Below are 7761 nucleotides of genomic sequence, written 5' to 3'. Positions count from 1 at the left end.
CATTATATAGGTGGAACCCCAAGGGTTTGCCCAAAGTCTTCGAATAAGACCCCAATTCAAAAACTGCCATATGGACGAAACCTAGAGGGACAGGGACTCCTCCCTTTCCCCCTTTCTTGGCCGGCCAAGGAGGTGGAGTCCACCATGGACTCCACCCTCCCACTTGGTTGGCAAGTTAGGGTTGGTGGAGTCCAACCGGGACTCCACCTTCCATAGCGATTTCTTCCAGAAGGTTCTAGAACATTCTAGCGCCTTCCATAAATGCACCGGATCATTTCCAAACTTGGAAAGTGACTTCCTATATATTAATCTTATTCTCCGGACCATTCCGGAACTCCTCGTGATGTCCTGGATCCCATCTGAGATCCCGAACAATATTCGAACTCCATTCCATATTCCATATCTACTTAAAACGACATCAAACCTTAAGTGTGTCACCCTACGGTTCGTGAACTATGCAGACATGGTTGAGACTCTTCTCTGACCAATAACTAATAGCGGGACCTGGAGATCCATAATAGTTCCCACATATTCAATGATGACTTCGTGATCGAAAGAACCATTCACATACGATACCGATTCCCTTTGTCACGCGATATTTTACTTATCCGAAGTTTGATCGTCGGTATCTCCATACCTAGTTCAACCTCGTTACCGATAAGTACTCTTTACTCGTACCGTGATATGATATCCCTTGTGAACCAGTCACATGCTTGCAAGCTAATTAGATATCATTCCACCGAGAGGGCCCAGAGTATATCTATCCGTCATCGGGATGGACAAATCCCACTCTTGATCCATATGGCTCAACTCATACTTTCCGAATACTTAATCCCATCTTTATAACCACCCATTTACGCAGTGGTGTTTGAAGTAATCAAAGTACCCTTCCCGTATAAGTGATTTACATGATCTCATGGTCGAAGGACTAGGTAACTATGTATCGAAAGCTTATAGCAAGTTGAACTAAATGACTTGATCTTATGCTACGCTTAATTGGGTGTATGTCCATTATATCATTCACCCACTGACATAACCTTGTTATTAATAACATCCAATGTTCATGATCACGAAACCATGATCATCTATTAATCAACAAGCTAGTTTATACAAGAGGCTCACTAGGGACTCCTTGTTGTTTACATAACACACATGTATCAATGTTTCAGTTAATACAATTATAGCATGGTATCCAAACATTTATCATAAACACAAGATATATTATAATAACCACTTTATTATTGCCTCTTGGGCATATCTCCAACAGTTCAGCCCCGCCGATCACTCGTCGTTCCTGGGCACATTTGGGTGGGCGGTGTGTTGGCTTGTGCCATCATGGAGTTGGAGTTGGCTTCCCGGAGTTCCCTTCTTCAGTCGTGACGCGGCCCAGTAGCTTAGTGTATCGTCTCCTCTGGACGGTGCAAGGCGAGTTTGTCGTTCGGCTGGTGTGGGTTGTGTTGTAATCCGTGTGGCGTCGTGTTTGTATCGGGTGCCTTTGTTGGCGTTGTTCGGCCGTCTTGGCCTCTTCTTCTATGAAATTTGATACACCTTCCAGGGTGTATACTTTAAAAGAGTGAGACAGACCTTGGACTCACTTGCAACAATTTCATCCTAGCATGGTGTCCAGTCAAATGCAAAAAAATCTTCCTTGCATGACTGTCATTACACAATTACGAAAGAGTGAATAACATGGAGAAATCGCAGAGAAGGGCAAATAGAAACCCGCACTCCCTCACCTTAATCTTGCATTTCAGCATCTGTAGATTCAACCACCATGCTGTTTGATTGAACAGAGGCTATGAGGTCTTTGATTCTGAGGGGAGCATGCCTGGCAGCATACTGAAACAGAACCTACGCTCACAAAATAATAGCTTAGGTACATGTGATGAATACAATATTATAGTGCATGGTGAAGCCGTCACTTACTTTGGAATGGCTATCAGCAAGAGTACGAGTGCGGTTCAGCTTCCCGGCAAATTGCAGCTCACCAATCTCTATCTTCCCATCTACAAGCTGAAGCGGAGAAGGTTCCCTGGCTGCAGGTTTGACTACATAAAAATATAAGACTATGTTTTTTCTTAAAACATATTCAGATGCAAAAATAACTGGTGGTCATTGCATAGGAAGGTAAGTAGAATCAAGAAAGAGCACGCGGCATCTACAAATCTGTTTGCAAATACTAAGTGCGTCACTGTAGCAACAACATTAAGGAATAGGCATGGACATGAAAAAGCTATTATGGTCGGAATGAACCATCAAGACCATACTTTGAGCACCATGTAGTACATGATGTATGTATGCACAATTAAAGTTCATCTGAACTTAGGGCATCTCCAGCGGCGCGACGCAAACGGTCGCTGGTCGTAAATGCGTCTGGCACCCTCTCCAGCGGCACGACGCAAAGTGACCGGGCCGTCCGCGGAGACGCAAACCTGGCCCAAATATGCGGCAGGTTTGCGTAAAGTGTCCGCTGCGGTCTCCACCGGGCCCGCCTGGCAGCGAGCCTGCATGGAGGGCATCGCTTCGTTGGCCATCGCTTCCGCGGTCAGCGCTTCCGCGTCTGCGCCGCAGCCTTCGCCATGAATGCCGCAGCTTCCTGTTCTGCGCGTGCACTGGCGGGCGGCGGCTGGGCTTCTGCGGCGCCTTCAATGGCATCGTATCCCGTGCGCGGCCGCCCTTAAAAGTCCACCGGCCGCGTTGCTCCACTCGCGTCACAACCGCCGCAACGCCATGGGGAAGAAGAACGACTTCGAGGCCTCCGGCAGCGGCAGCAAGAAGATGCCACTCCCCGTCACGGTGGGGAGGCTCATGCACGGCAAATGGGTGCCGTGCGACGCCTGGTCCGGCGTGCAGCTGCCTGGCGGCTGGCGGCTCAGCTGCCGCCGGGTAACCATCCCTCCAGTTTCTGCGCGCGAGCCTGAGCGGACCAACGAGATCCGGCGCAGGAGGCGATATCTGCCGGCGGACCTCCGCGCCGATCCGGCGTACGCCATCGACTCCGAGCAATGGCGTACGTACCTGTCCACGGAGACGGACAGCAGACGACGGGCTGGCTTCATGGGCGACAGGGATTATCCCTTCGGCCCTGCACCGCCGGCTCGTCGTCAGCAGGCGCCGACGCGTCGTCAGCAGGCGCCGACGCGACGTGGGCAGCCGCAGCACAACGACCGCGAGGACGAGGACGACGACGACGAAGCCTACGCCATGTACGACGACGACGAAGCCTACGCCATGTACGACGACGACGACTACATCGAGGCGCTCGCGTACCATAGCGAGGAGGTGAAGGACGACAGCGAGGACTATGTCGGCCTCGTCTTCCACGAATGGCAGCAGGCCATGGCGGAGGGCCGGAACTTCGAGTTCCCCGACAACATGACAGACGACGAGATGGCCAAGCTCGGCCTCCTCGTCTCCGAGTACGACGCGCCAGTGCAGCCGCCGTTGCCCCGCTACGCGACCGCTGTCATGCCGTCGGGACTGTCCGCGGATGAAGCCCTTCGACAGGCGCTCCTAGACTCGGCGGCGCCTCCTCCACCGCCGCCACAACCTTGGGCGCCTCCCCCACCGCCGCCACAGCCTTATGGCTGGGCTCCTCATCCGCCGCCACAGCCGCAGCCCTGGGCGCCTCCACCGCCGCCTCAGCCGCAGCCTCCTCAACCTTGAGCACCGGCGGCGCGCCCGGCGTACGCTCCCCCGGATGGTTACTGGCCGTGGGTCGTACCGGAGCTCATCGTGCTCGACAGCGACGAGGAGCAGCACAGCGACGATGAGCAGCAGTAGGCGTTTATGTTTTTTTTTTTATGTTTTAAGTATGTAAATTATGTTTCATGCTTAAAAAAAATGATTCGTCCTAAAAATGCGTCGTGCCACTGGAGCCACCCCCGACGCAAACGGACGCGCGGTCGTTTTCGACCAAATGGACCGACGCAAACGGACGCGCGCGGACGCTAAAATGCGTCGCGCCGCTGGAGATGTCCTTAAGCGGATGGTAACAAGGAGACAAACACTGAAACACGAACCCTGCATGATAATTACTTCTATTTTGTGGAAATATAAGTTGCGCTTCAAAACAGTACCTTCTGTATAAATTCGCTGTACCAAATACAATTAGAGACCCATCGAAGCAATTAGTTTTCCATCCTCTTGCAGCTCAAGAACAACCTGATAACACATGAAGAAATAAGACCAGTAAAATTATTAAGGGATAAAGTGAAGTCTAGCAGGCGCAAGAGTTAAAACTCTCTATGTTGATAATTCTTGTCGTGGTTTTAGTATTAATTTGACCTAAAACCATGACAAGAATTATCGAACGGAGGGATTAATTTTTCATATTTAATAGACAGTTATCTAATCGGCTACAGTACAGGAAAGCATAATTAAGAAAGGAACCTACATGCTGCTCTATTGGAATGTGTCTCTCACTATTCGTATGCAAGCCACATCTTTCCATACCAGTGTCAGGGGCGTGATTCCCGATTGATAATGCACATGCCTGATAAGAGAAAAAAATCACCTAGATCAGTCAATTCAACAGTGTAAACTGTAAAAGGAGATACCAAACATGAGCACATGTATCAAGACCAGATTAATACAGGTATTCTAGAAACAGGCGTTACTTGTTGTAAAACAGCAAACCATCCTTGACATAAGGTGTGCTTCCTGAGAATGCTGCTTCAAGACCCACGAGTGTAGACTCGTACATAGGGAAGGCACTAAATCTATACCGATGGTACATCGACGGAGGATCACCAGCAGAAATCTCGGTGAGCTTCTAGTTCACCCAGAAAATCCTGAACATGGCGGTGCAATCATACAGCGAATAGCCTCGCCAACAAATCATATCAACGATGTATTACGTCCCATCAGGCTGCAGGGTAAGAACACAAAGATTAGAAACAGGCCTTAAAGCAAGTGAGTAGATGATCAAGCAGCCATTGACCTCAATAGAAATGACTATTTGCTTGGCTACCTCGTGGAATATGCAGTCGAGGATCCAGTAGGAGCTTGCTGGGCCAGAGATCCCCCTCTTTCATCCGTTGGGAAGCACCGAAAGGAACCGATGGAGAATGGTCCCATTGCGAAGCCTGCTTATCGTGATGGCGTTCGATGACACGACCAGGCATCGCTTGCCAGCAGGCCTGGCAGAAACATGCCTATATACAGAAAAAACAAATTGTTGGAGCTAAGTCAATCCAATAAATATTGGAGCAAAGTCTATCCTTCCTGGCTACTAATGACTTGACTTGTCAGTGTAGTGCTAGTGCTATTTCTTAGTAGTAGGCTAAGGTAATGTGTTCTGAATTTCAAATTAGAAGACAGACACTAGAGCCAAACTGAATTGAACCGAGACGAGGAGGTGACGATGGATTATACCAGTCGCGGGCGAGGTGGGGAGGGGCGTCGACCATCCACTTGGGCAGCATGATTTGGCGGGCGAACCAGCGAAGCTGGTCGGGGTCGCGGAGCCTTTCCGCGGCCGTGGCTACGTCAGCGACGGCGGGCTAGTCGCCGTGGGCCTCTGCTCGGGGGAGGGTGGCGATTGGTCGGCGGATGGGGGAGACAGTAGGGAGTTGGCGAGGCTGCGGGCGCTCGCCGGGCGGACTGGGTTCGGAGGGCGGAGTCGCGGCGGCGCTGATGGTCAGAGATGACGGCGCGCTTGTAGAGCCGGCGGCCGGCGGGGGTCGTGCCATGGCTGGCTGTGACTGATTGATGGCGGACGGCATCGTGAGTCGGGGCTCTTGATTCAACGGATCCGAGCTTCTTCATCCATTAAAAAATGTCGCAAATCATCTAAATTTAACTGTATTTACATTAAGAAGTACTAGCAAAAGTAGCCGTGCGTTGCATCGGGAGAAAAAACTCTAACGCTTCAGTGATGACACTTTTCCTCTATGCCATCTTGGATGAAGGTGTAACTGGTTCCTCTCCGTCTTGCGGTACTCCTCAAGCCGGAGAACCTCTTCCCCAGATCCACACGCACCTGAACCTCTTCGCAGCGAGCAGAGCAAAAATCGATTCATCTAATTGCAATCTAGAAAAACCAATGGCAACATGGGTAACCCAATAGCACCCTTCTTGTTTGTTGGCAGAGCACATACAGCGGCTCTCTAGCCATCGTGACCAGCGCGGTCGTGCCGCAACCACACAATGCCCCTAGACCACTGGACGACGCCGCTTGGAACTGCACGGTGCAGCAGGAGCTGGCCGACCCTATTTCCCCAAGATAAGGGGGAAAAAGAATTAAATGGTGCAGCTCCTAGGATGCCACCATCCTCCTGCGAGGCCACCGCCATATATCAGGTGCGAGGAGCACGCATCAGAGCCCTCCAAGGACGGATCTCTCGGGTGGACGATTTTAGTCATACTGTTGACATGTAGAAGAATGGCTGGCCACGAGCCAACTTATATTGGGAAGCGGATTGTTTTCTCAAACGAGCCTATACCCACTGCCGGAAATCCAGCTTCAGAGCCTCTGTATAATGTATGTATTTTGACACTGAATTTTTTTTCAAGGCGCTAGGTTTTTGACACGCTTGAATGCTTGCAAGCATTGCATGGACCTGCCGACAACCCTTCGTCCATGTGCAACTCATGCTGTACATGTGAAGCGGGCCGGTGATCAGCATGGTCAGCAACCACAAGCTTGCTCATCATTGACGTGTACAATGGCCTCGCAGAGTCGCAGACGATGGTCCCTGATCTGAATCATCCAACAAGAGCACCACGTTTTCAAACAAATCAATGGGGGCAACGGAAGGAACGGATCTCAGCAACAACCGAAGCTTACCCTATCGACAACAAACAAGAGAGCTCGCCCGCCCGGGATTTAACTGCTAATAACATGGGTAGTACAGAGGCGGCGGTTTAGCCGGAGCCCGTGTGGGCGATCCCGGTAACACCACGCCCCGAGGTCGAGCAACACGGAGGCCATCTGCACCATCAGCGCTGACGTCCCGTTGCGGCCTTGTTGCGAGAGCGGAGCAGCTCGGCCACGACCCGGTTTAGCGTCCATCCGACTTTTTCTGCTTCTGCCTTGTTGACACCGGCGGAGCAGCTCGGCCCCAAGAGTATCAGAAATCAGACTCACCGAACTGACCGAACTTGTATCACACTAAAAGAATAACAATAACTACTAAATCGAAATTTAAATCTCTGCAAAGATCAAATAACATGTAGCGGACAGATTGTGTACGTTGCTCGATTTGGAACATCCCAATGTATCAATCAATACAATAAGTCAATAACAACTGAGTCTAACAACAACCTTCACAGAATAAACTAAACTAAATTGTGTTTATATGTGGCCACAGCATTGCTCGGGTAATCGTGGCCATGTACTCATCAAAATTCATCCACCATGCTAAGGTAGTGTCCAACATCAAATCATGTTGCGAATTCTTCAGATGACAGCGTCAGGCATTGTCAGGGACAGTTCCTAGATGAAGGCAACACAGCTGCACGCCTGCACATAGTCATTAGCCAGAATCGAGAATAAATCAAGCAGCTGGATGCCCAACTTGGACAGTTGAAGGATCGGCGTCGGCATCACATATACCTAGCCTAATCGCAGCTCGGTTCCGAGCCCCCTCTCTCCACCCAACTCCGCATAGGCCGCGGCACGTCGGAGGAGCCCTTGTAGGAGATTCAGAAGTCCTCGTGGAGAATGCACCCATCTCGTCTACACCTTTTTCCGTCAAGTGCATGTCCACGCGCAATTCTAGAGCGTCGTACGTCCGGCGGCCGCTCTGCCCAGCACCG

The 7761-nt window shown here is 50.7% G+C and overlaps 1 long non-coding RNA gene across 3 annotated transcripts; it reads right to left on the bottom strand.

Moving 5' to 3' along the window:
• Positions 1-1174: 1174 nt before the first annotated feature.
• On the bottom strand, positions 1175-5508 carry LOC124699421. Of its 3 annotated transcripts, XR_007001384.1 has the most exons (7): positions 5377-5508; positions 4973-5156; positions 4397-4870; positions 4080-4164; positions 1927-2048; positions 1737-1851; positions 1175-1656 (listed from the first exon to the last, which is right to left on the bottom strand). It is a non-coding gene; the product is annotated as an uncharacterized LOC124699421 (long non-coding RNA). The 3 variants fall into 3 exon arrangements; XR_007001383.1 differs by having other exon boundaries at positions 1175-1851; XR_007001385.1 differs by having other exon boundaries at positions 1175-1851; positions 1927-2036.
• Positions 5509-7761: the final 2253 nt, after the last annotated feature.

The sequence above is a fragment of the Lolium rigidum genome, chromosome 3 (genome assembly GCF_022539505.1).
Source record: "Lolium rigidum isolate FL_2022 chromosome 3, APGP_CSIRO_Lrig_0.1, whole genome shotgun sequence".
Lineage (NCBI taxonomy): Eukaryota > Viridiplantae > Streptophyta > Magnoliopsida > Poales > Poaceae > Lolium > Lolium rigidum.
This window is presented reverse-complemented; position numbering and strand designations above follow the sequence as displayed.